This window comes from Papaver somniferum, chromosome 7, assembly GCF_003573695.1.
Source record: "Papaver somniferum cultivar HN1 chromosome 7, ASM357369v1, whole genome shotgun sequence".
In the NCBI taxonomy this organism is placed as follows: domain Eukaryota; kingdom Viridiplantae; phylum Streptophyta; class Magnoliopsida; order Ranunculales; family Papaveraceae; genus Papaver; species Papaver somniferum.
In genome coordinates, this window is record NC_039364.1 from 267,463,332 (window position 1) to 267,474,391 (window position 11,060).

The 11,060-nt window shown below is 34.2% G+C and overlaps 1 long non-coding RNA gene across 1 annotated transcript; it reads right to left on the minus strand.

Moving 5' to 3' along the window:
• Positions 1-5,446: 5,446 nt before the first annotated feature.
• LOC113293789 lies at positions 5,447-5,995 on the minus strand. The gene is made up of 3 exons (XR_003332569.1): positions 5,858-5,995; positions 5,665-5,740; positions 5,447-5,565 (listed from the first exon to the last, which is right to left on the minus strand). It is a non-coding gene; the product is annotated as an uncharacterized LOC113293789 (long non-coding RNA).
• Between the last annotated feature and the right edge of the window lie 5,065 nt (positions 5,996-11,060).

Below are 11,060 nucleotides of genomic sequence, written 5' to 3' on the forward strand. Positions count from 1 at the left end.
TTGAGACTAATGGTATGCGATTGATATTTGTGCAGTTTGGGTAAATGTGTGTTTTTTTGTTTATTGGAAATTTGGGGGTTTGAGAACTAGTTAGTTATCACTGCTTCTGAGAAAGCATCCATAGGAAGCATGATAGTTCAGTAGCGTTCTGAGTATACATATAAAAGAATATCATTTAGATCTTGTACTTATCTGCAGCGATTTTGTGGTACATATTTGTATGCAATGATTTCACAATACACATATGCATGTAGTGATTTCACAGTACATGTTTGTCTATAGTGTTTCACAATACATATTTTCTTGTACTGGGGGGAGCTCTTTTATTACATTGACAAATACTTCAAAGTTAGTTGTTATAGTCCAGCTAATAGCTAATAGCTATTAGACATGTTCGTACTACATATTGATATGTATTTTAGGTAGGATCATATAATACAAGGGTTTTTAAACAGTACATATCAACCATGAACTAGGCTTTTTAGCACTACATATTAATATGTACTGTAGGATATTTCCGCAGTACATATTTCCAGGTACTAATTTTCTCAATACATATTTCCATGTGCTGATTTCGCAGTACATTTTTTCCTCCTAGTAAGGTTAGTTGGTGTTCTTTTTCTTATGATTAGAGCTCACATATTCATGCCACCTATGCCTAATGAAATTTTTTTTATCAGGTGTTATGAGAGCATCATTTTGAAGTTAATGTCTACGTGATTATACAAATTATGTCCAAAATTGTTGGTTGAGTTCTTAAAGGATGTTGTTTTATTTTTTCTATAACTGATTAATGTATTATTACTTGCAGGCTATTACTAAACCAGTTACAGATGAATGTGCTTTCATTGAAGAAAATGCGGGATTCATTTTCGGCAAGTAAGCCTCACACCATTATATGGACATAGCTATAACTATGTCATATTGTTGTGCATATACACGCATAAACTAGGCTTTTACCCAGTAAATAATTAAGACCTGTTAACGGGGGTCGAGGGGGCAGCGCCCCCTCGTAAGAAAGAAATTTAGTTAACTAAATAGTATCTTTCAAGATCCTACTGGTTACTCATTTACTGGTATTGGTTGTCTAACAAAAATAAAAGTAAACTAGTTTTCTTCAGTACATGTGTATATGTACTATGATATTTGCTAGCTTTTTTCTCACCACGTATCGATATGGATTGTTGGCTCTTGAGTTTAAACCAAAGCTCCTTATTTTCATTGTCTCACTTGATAGTGAAAAACTCAATGTCTACTCATGTACATGTGAGAGGCCATCTTTTTTAGTCTTTTTTTTAATATTACATAGGCAAGATAAAAAATGATAAGCATATGATCATATTTGGGAGGACAGTCAAAAACTTCTGGAAAGGTATTATTAGATGTGTCACATGGTTTTAGTTTGATTGAGGTTACATTTGGGTGGACCATTTGTGGCTTCTTTTGCAGTCTTACTTCCTTGAATTTGTTGACGTGGATGAGAATCAAATAGAGCAATGGAACCATAGAACCCATCCCCTCAAGATTTTGGAGTTACCTCGAATGGACGGAGAAGCACAAGAACTTTATCTATGAGAATCGTCATTTATCCCCAGAAATGCCTAATTAGTTGCAGTTGGAAGAAGAAAAAATTAACCATACATCCATCATAGCTAGCTGACTACCTCCCATCCTCCCAAACCATACCTTTGTCTATGGTGGCAGACTAGCAGCTGAGGTTAGCAGACTTGCAAGCATTAAGGTTGAGAGACAGACTGGAGGAATTATCTCATCAAATTAAAAGGATCTGATACTCGATATATATCGATATGTATAATATGGTTTAACTCAGTACATGTGGATATGTACTGGGTTTTAACTCACTACATGTCGATATTTACTAAACTTGGCTAAATTATATAGTTTTTGGCAGAAATTTCTTTTGGCTCTAGGTTACTACAAGAAGATATGTACTGCCATTATTTAAGGATTCATACTTTTTTCTTAGTCTCTTATATTAAGTTCATACGACTAGTATGTTGTACTATAAGAAGTATTGAAACACATTCAATTTTTGTTTTGCGAACTCTTCATGTACTAATATAATTCTGAGTTTCAGTCCTGGTTTTCTTATCCTGTTAAGTTTTACAGTACATGCATATATGTACTGCCTGTACTTAAAGCTTCATACTTTCATTTTTCCAAGTATTCATACTGATTAGTTTGTTGCAAAACTATAAATATAAACTAACAATACTAGACAACGATACAACACTGCAAATAAAAAATGGAATGAAGACATACTGCACTTTATTTGTGATGGTCATTCGAGCACCAAGCTGTTCATATTACACAACAAAATAATGGGAATTCAAGCACCAAGTTGTTCTTATTATACAACAAAATACGGGTAGTACATATCAATATCTATAAGGTATTCACAACAAAATTTATACATACTAATGGCCATTGTTAACTAATGTTCCAGTATAGGGAGATATCTACTCTTGTCTTGTAGTGTTGATACCAAAAAATTATGAATAAGTTCCCATAAGATGCCTTATTTATCATTTGCAATTGCGCGTCAGTCAATTTTGGTCTTCATTCTTAATCGTATTCACAAGAATATACAACCCCTTAAAACTAGATATGTATATTCTCCTAGGGTCTTTTGCAGGTGCTTTCTTATTCTTTTTCGTATTCTTCACATTACCTGCACAAAAAAGTCATTTATTTCAGTATAAATGGATGTATATTGTAATATAAGAGTAGATATCAACTGTTAAAAACATATTGTTGGTATTCAAGCATCACAAAAAAGGACCTTTCCATCAGTACATATAGATATGTACTATTGGATATATAATGTCAAAAATATTTTGCTTGCATTCAATCATCAGAAATCAGTTTTTTACATAATGTAATATACTGTTGGTATTCAAGCGTTAGAAACCTAAGTAACGAAGCACAAGAACACTTTTATTTTTTTTCTTTTGCAAGGTAGTACATATTGATATGTTGCATTATTTCCTTTCAGAGTAGATATCAAGGAACTGTATCCGAACAACAAAATATGTACTGAAAAGTATGTAAGATATAAACTAGGTTTTCACACAAAACATATTGACACGCACTGTTGTTTTGAAACAATATCTATTGTTGCTTCTATAAATATGTACTATTTGTTTCAACCTAGTACATATCAATATGCACTCTTGTTTTGATACATTTTCAAGTATCACAAAATTAATATTCAACCACACTGTTGGCATTCAAGCATCAGAACCAGCATAAAAAATGGTATCAAGATGTACGTATTGATATGTACTTGGGATTAGTTTCAAAAACAAAAATATCTACTGAAAAATATGTAGTGCACATTACATCATATTCAGAATACTCAATGTCCTTTCGGAACTCAGTACATATCTCTTTTCATATGTACTGCCAGGAAAATATGCAAAGAAAACAAAATAACAAGAACACATTTAACAGGTACACGACGATATATACCGATGAATATGTACTTTTCAATAGTACATATGTAACCTCTTCGACAACACTCTACATAATGATATGCTTTCATATCAATAAGTATTGAAGATTTCAACTCTAAGAACAAAGTAGCCGTATCTATTAGATACAACATGAACTAGTCAAGAACAAAGTACTTTCAACAGTACATATCAACCATAAACTAGGCTTTTTTCTCTCCACATAATACATGTTAATATGTACTGTTAGATCATACACACTACACTAATCAAACTATCCAAATATACATATTGATATGTATTGTTTCTTTATAAAATGAAATCAGAAGTGATTTATACTGATATGTAGGGTAGATCATATAAGAAAATTTGTATGAAGAATCAACAATAATAAAAATAAACACATTACACATATTAGAACGAATACCAGAATTTTGGAAGAAATCAACTTCATAGAAAACCGTAACTTTTACTCAGAACTTTTTTATTACAAAAAAGGTATGTAAAAAATACCAATTTGCTTCAATACTTATAATACTGCTACATACTAATCATATGCATTAACCTAATATAAAAATAATGAAAAAGTATAAATCCTTATCTACTGGCAGTACATATCTTTCTGTAGTGTAAAATCCTGGCACGCAAAAGAAAACTCTGCCAAAAATATAATTTAGCAGTCTTTAGTACGTATTGATATGTGACGGTGATAACCCATTACATATCGATATTTACTCAGCGAAACTTCAGTACATATTCAATATGTATTGGGTATCAGACGCTTCAAATTGATAAGATGATCCTCCTGTCTTTCATGCTTGATGCCCTCAAATTTTCTAACTACATATTGTAGGTTTGAGAAACTACAGTTCTCTTCCTTTTGCTTTTGGTGAAGTAGCTGCTGTTGTTTTTCCTTTGATTTTTGTTGTATACATATTGACACAATTAATATGTAAGTATCCACTACATATTGATAGTAAGTAACACTACATATTGACAGGGTAAATAAGGTTTTCACATACTACATATCCATATTGATAGGTTTTCACATGTCAATATGTAGTTTCAATGTGTTAATAGACTACTTATGGATCACTACATACTGATAAGTTTTACACACAAAATACCACAAAATAGTAAGTAACACTACATATTGAGATGGAGGTTTTCACATACTACATACCTATATTGACAGGTTTTTCACATGTCAATATGTTAATATGCTACTTATTGACCACTACATATTTTTATGTAATTACTCCTGTAATTGTTATTTTTCTGTAATTACTTCTGTAATCAGCAGTTTTTCTTCTAGGGATTTGTATGCAGTACATATTGATATGTCCTCAAAACAGAAAAAATAGAAATGAAAAATGAATGACTTAAAACTGAAGAAGCAGAGAAGGATTTGTTTTGAACCATTTACTTGTAATTCTTCCAAAGAGAAGCAACATCCAATTGAATCTGATGGAGACTTCAACTGCATCATCAAATAATCCTCATTAACTACAACAAGTATTAGACATATATGAGCCAAAACACAGTAATCCATTATTAAACAGTTATGAGTAACAGGAAAACGAATCATAAAATCAGATCCAAAATGAATCTCCATTAGAACAACTATGTCAATCTTATACGATTTTTCGTTTAGATCTGATTTTTTTCAGTTGATTTTGTGATGGTTTCAACGGATTTTTGTAATGATTTCATCAAATCTAGGGTTTTGTCGTTGATTTTTCTTTTGTTTGTTGATGACCGATTAAGAAGATCACTTGAATACGATGAGGTAGAAAAAAATGAGTAAGTAACAGGGAAAAGTTGTTTAATGGAAAAATTGCAGAGAGAGGTTGGTTCTTTAGTATTCACAAGTATAATAAAAAAGGGTACTCGGGTCTTTTTGCAAAGACCAGAACTTTTTTGGACCTCCTATTAAATGTTTTTTCTGGATGGACTACAGACTAACCATGGTCGGGTTTTATGGACTAAACAGGAAATTCCTCTTTCAAAAATGAGTAAAATGTAACTACAGATTTATGCTGCACACGTATAGGTTCTGATCTTCCAGATGAGGAGTCGCCTCTGCAAGTATCTGAAAGGAGAATTTTTCATGTGAGGGCCAGTTCATTGTTATTGATCAAAGTAACTAACCATCAGAAACTGAATCAAAAGCAGATCAAAGTATTATTACCTCAGATCCCATCTTTCTGCATAGTGCCAGTGCTGGTATGTTATCCTGATGGACATGTAAGTATCCTGCTTTATACCTGAAACATCAAATTCAAGATTATCGGTTGCATTAGTTTTCTTCCTTGCAGCTAAGCATGCAATTTAGATGACTGGAAGAGAACATAAGCAGTCAAAGGATGGAGGGATAGTCTAACCTTCTTTTGCATTTCTATTGCAAACTTCAGCATGGTGCCTCCAACACCTTGTTCACGTGCAATTTCTGCAACAGTTACGTTCGAGATTATGCCATATTTCTGTCATCCTCTTTTAAGGCGCTAAACAAATTCACAGGCTTCCAAAGTTCCTGGGCAATCAAGGGATTCAAATCTTAGGTGATTCTCGACATCAAATTGCTAACTCAAATTAGAAAATTATCCAAGTACGTAAAATGTACCTCGGGACAAGTCTCCCCTGTAACAGGTACTTGACACGAAAATCCAGAGATCTAATGACATTTTTAAGCATGGCATTAAGCACATTCTGGCCTTCCTTTCTTACAGAAATAATGCACATGAACGGTTCTAAATAACGCGTTGTACATCGCCTTATTATCACATTACAGTAAGCCAATAAGCAGTTGTTCCATTCTCATGTGATGCATTTACTAATTTTCAGTAGTGTAAGTGTAGTTTTACCTGCTCGGTGCATTGCTTTACTGATGGATCTTCATAAAGTCCTGCTTTCAACCATGCTGATGCCTGCTCAAAAAACAACCCAAATTAAACCCAACTTCAAAATCTAATTCGAAAACACAAATCTAAAGCAGGATTTTTGTTAATTACCCAAACCTCTTCATCAAGTTTGGCTTCTCTGACACCTTGATGTTCATTTTGTTCTTGAATTATCGGTTCTTCTTCATTGTCAGATAGTACTGAACCAAATTTCCCATAGCATAAGCAACTAATTAAGAACACAGGACATTCTGGCTGATCAGTTTCAAAGAGAAATGCACGATTATATAGCAAGATTCATTAAGAATCCAAAGAATGAATTCAGAATAGAATTATGAATGAAAATGCAAGAACTTGGGAGTGAATTTAAAAAAGAACACATCGATTTTGATTATCTATTTAAACTTATACATAGAAATTTAAAGTACTAATAGATCACAATAAATGATTAAGAAATACAATTATGCGTGGATCTTTTTTATTCTCTTCAATTACAAATGGATCTTTTGAAATTTAAAGTACTAATGATCTTTTTTACGGTTCATTTTCTTCAGCTTTGTTATCCTTTCTTCCTTCCTTCCCTGGATGATAAGCAAGTTAAGAGGATCATACCAAAGATAAAAAGAAACTCAATCTCTTGCCATTGGAGGAGACCGATTGGCAATTTTGAGATATTTGAGAGGAAAAATCATATGGCAAAGATATTTTGCTGTTGATGATGATCGCTCTATTAACGCATCTGCTGCCATGATTTTGTTGCTGCTGCTGCTGAGATGAATAAAGAGTTGTTTATGTTCGTTGGGTTAAGGTTTGTTTTAGAAGATGGAGGTGGAAATAAGGGTACGGAAAAGAAGACTACGCTATTTATAAGGTTTACAGATCTACCGTTTAGTTTAGGGTTCACTAGTTATTTATAAGGTTTACAGATCTAACGGCTGACCGACCGACATATGTGTCTATAGATGGCGTGGAGGAGTTTAAAGTCATACAATTGGGAACAACAAATACTATCTTTGATCCTCCATCAAACTGGCATGGACTTTGTAGCTGCGAACAAATTGTTTGTTCCAGCCACCAACTTCCGTTCTAGACCTTCTTGAACATTGGCAATTTTTGTAGTTGTCATATAATGTCACGTACCATGTGGGAGGAGATGTGGAAAATCAATACTTGGCTTATTGTTAGTCTTGAACTCCTTTTTGCTTTCTCTTGTGGCATAGTCGTGTCTCGGCATACTTTATTTTTCGATAGGAAGATAGTAAGGTGACCGTAGTTTCAAAGATATATTGGGGTGATGCGAGGGACAAGATATGCCAAGCAGTTGAGGATTTGAAATTTTGATTTTTTGGTCATGGGTAGCCGTGGACTTGCACATTCCACAGGTAATTACAAGTACAAGTACAATTACAATTACTATAGATTAGTGTTTATTCTTTGTTGATTTTGTAGTATTATAATGGGGATTATGGCGAATCATGTGATAACCAGTGCGGCTTGTCCGGTGACTGTTGTCAAGGATCCTTCCCGTGGCCAGATGCCGAAAAAGACCATAGATTTACGAAGATTGTTCTATGTATTCTATTTTGATCAGTAATCAATGAAAATAATTAAGTGTTCAATTAGGATCATTTGTTTTTGGATTAATCTGACATATGAATGTGTTCCTTTTAGCCGAAGATATTCACAACATTTTTAGCTGAAGATTCATGTCATACCAGCATTTGAAAGAATCTCACACCTAAGGCTCATTGAGAATACTCCTCACAAACCATTAGCAACCATGATTACAGTGTATATACTATTGAATACAGAAAAACAACATTTCAATTTTCAATTCAAAGCTTACCAAATCAACAAAAAGTCGTGGTTTTTGTAGTTTTTATTTGATAATTGATTAAACTTAATACATTAAACTTTTTAATCTAATTAAAGATCACAAGAAACGATTAAGAAATACAATTGGGGGTGGATCTTTGGTACTGTTACATTCTAATACAACAAAATAATACAGAACTGCTTCCTGTTCTTCGTTTGTTTTTCCATTTTCCTAAAGAAGGAGACTAAGTTGAGAAGTAATGAAGATGAATTGAATTACACACCCCATTTATTTTGGGAGAAGGAGCGGGTAATATAAGATAATTGAGAGGAAAAATCATAGTGTGAAGATGTTTTGTTGTCGATGATGATCGCTCTATTGAAACATCTGCTGCCATGAGATGTTGTTGTTGATGAAGAAGGAGCTTTCTGTTGTTGAGATGTTGTTGTTGATGAAGAAGGAGCTTTCTGTTGTTGGTATGTTCTTGGGCTAGGGTTTGTTTTAAAAGATGGAGGCTGAAATAAGCAGATATGGAAAAGAAAACTATGCTATTTATAAGTTATATAGATTTAGGGTTCACCTTTTATCGTCGATTCTATTTTCTATTATTTGATCCAACAGCTGTAAAGTATTCTATGCAGACCATATTTAGGTTTTTTCTGTGTTGCGAACAAATTGTTCGTTCCAGCCACCAACCTCTGTTCTATAGCTTGCTATAGCGTTCTCTTGGGCATCATACATGCCGTGCTTAAAAAACGTCCTCTCTTCTCTTTATACAAGTGAAGAAAATCAACACTGTGCATTTTAGATCTTGTCATTTTTACAAGGTTGGAAGATAAGCCCATAAAATAGCAGCAGCCGAAGAACCAAGCCCACAAAATCTTGGAGAAGTACCACAAAATTTAGGAGTTGCCAACTTAGAAGCATTTGTATCAAGACTTCACACAAGTCAGTGCAGTTCATAACATTTTAGCTGAAGATTCATGTCATATCAACATTATAAAGAAACTTACGGATTTACATGTTTCCTTAACACACTAGTTCTGTTTCCCGCCTTATTAGGGACACACTGATACGCATTAGTCCTGCTTGTATAGGTAACAGAATGGTATTAGTACAATAACATCGGAATCAACCTAGCACCTTCATGCATAGTCTCTATCATCCACCCAATGCCATTTCACCTTCAAACCAATACCATCCTATAACAAAAATGGTGAGCGTCCCCACTGCAAAATAGAACAATGATCATCACCGTTAGACGTTTGATTGAATTTACGATGAAGATTAGAAGGATTTTGATAGATAATGGAGTGGAAAACTAATAGTTTCTACTCACTCTATTTTCTTTTGATTTCTTTTTTCATAATAATTTCTCTCTCTACACATGGTCAATATAAGACCATAGAGATAAGATGATATGTGGACATCTATTGTCCATATAATTCTATTACTACTCATATTATGACACTCTTATTACATTTGAACATTACATTAACACTCAACAATCTCCTCCTTAATGTGACGTTCTACAACTCCAAGTAATTCTCTAAAGTTTTGGAACTTGCCTTTGGGAAGTGCCTTGGTGAATATGTCCGCCAATTGGTCTTCCGTCTTGCAATACTTGAGTTCTATCTCACCATCTTAATTCAACCGCTTCTCGAATGAAGTGATACTTGAGTTTAATGTGCCTTGCTCTACAATGCTCAACCGAATTTTTGGACATAGCAATTGCGGATTTGTTGTCACAAAAAATTACGGTGCTTTCTTCTTGCTTCTCTTGAATATCTTCTATGATTCTTCTTAGCCATACAACATGAGATGTAGGTATTGATGCTGAAATGTACTCCGCTTCCACCGTGGATAGAGCTACGGTTTCTTGCTTCTTCGACGCCCATGTAAATATACCCGAACCAAGAGAAAAAGCGTACCCCGATGTACTCTTCATGTCATCAATACACCCTCCCAAGTCGCTATCATAATAGCCAACTAATTTGACATCCAAATTTCTTGAATACATGATTCCAAAGTTCATTGTTCCTTGTATGTACCTCAATAACCTCTTTGCCGCGCCAAGATGTAAATGACTAGGTGAACCCATGAACCTAGAAAGCATACTTGAAGCAAACATAATGTCGGGTCTTGTATGTGTAAGATACAACAAGTTTCCAATACGAACTCTATAGTAAGTCTCACCAACCTTTCTTCCTCCATCATCTTTCTTGAGTTTCTCATTCACTACAAGTGGTGTTGATGTGGGGTTACAACAAAGCATACCAAATTTCTTCAACACCTTTTCGGCATACTTGCTTTGAGAAATGAACACTCCATCTTCACTTTGGTGAACTTTGATACCAAGGAAGTACTTGAGCAAACCCATGTCACTCATCTCATATTTCATCATCATTTCTCTCTTGAATTGCTCAATCATATGAGCATCATTACCCGTAAAGATAAGATCATCAACATACAAAGCAACGATGAGAATAGACGTACCTTTTGTCTTCACATATAGTGTAGGCTCACTTTTGCTTTTGTTGAAGTTTTGCCTTTTAAAGTATCCATTTATCTCACTATACCAAGCCCATGGTGCTTGCTTGAGGCCATACAAAGCTTTCTTCAACTTGTATACTTTGTCCTCTTCACCTTCCACCACAAAACCTTTTGGTTGTTCTACATAGACTTCTTCATGTAGTTCTCCATTCAAAAATGCCGATTTAACATCAAGTTGATAAAATAACCAACCTTTTTGGGAAGCCATAGCAATCACGGCTCTAATGGTGTCAAGACGAGCAACCGGTGCAAACGTTTGATTGTAGTCGATACCGGGTTGTTGTGAGTTGCCCTTTGCCACCAACCTTGCTTTGTATC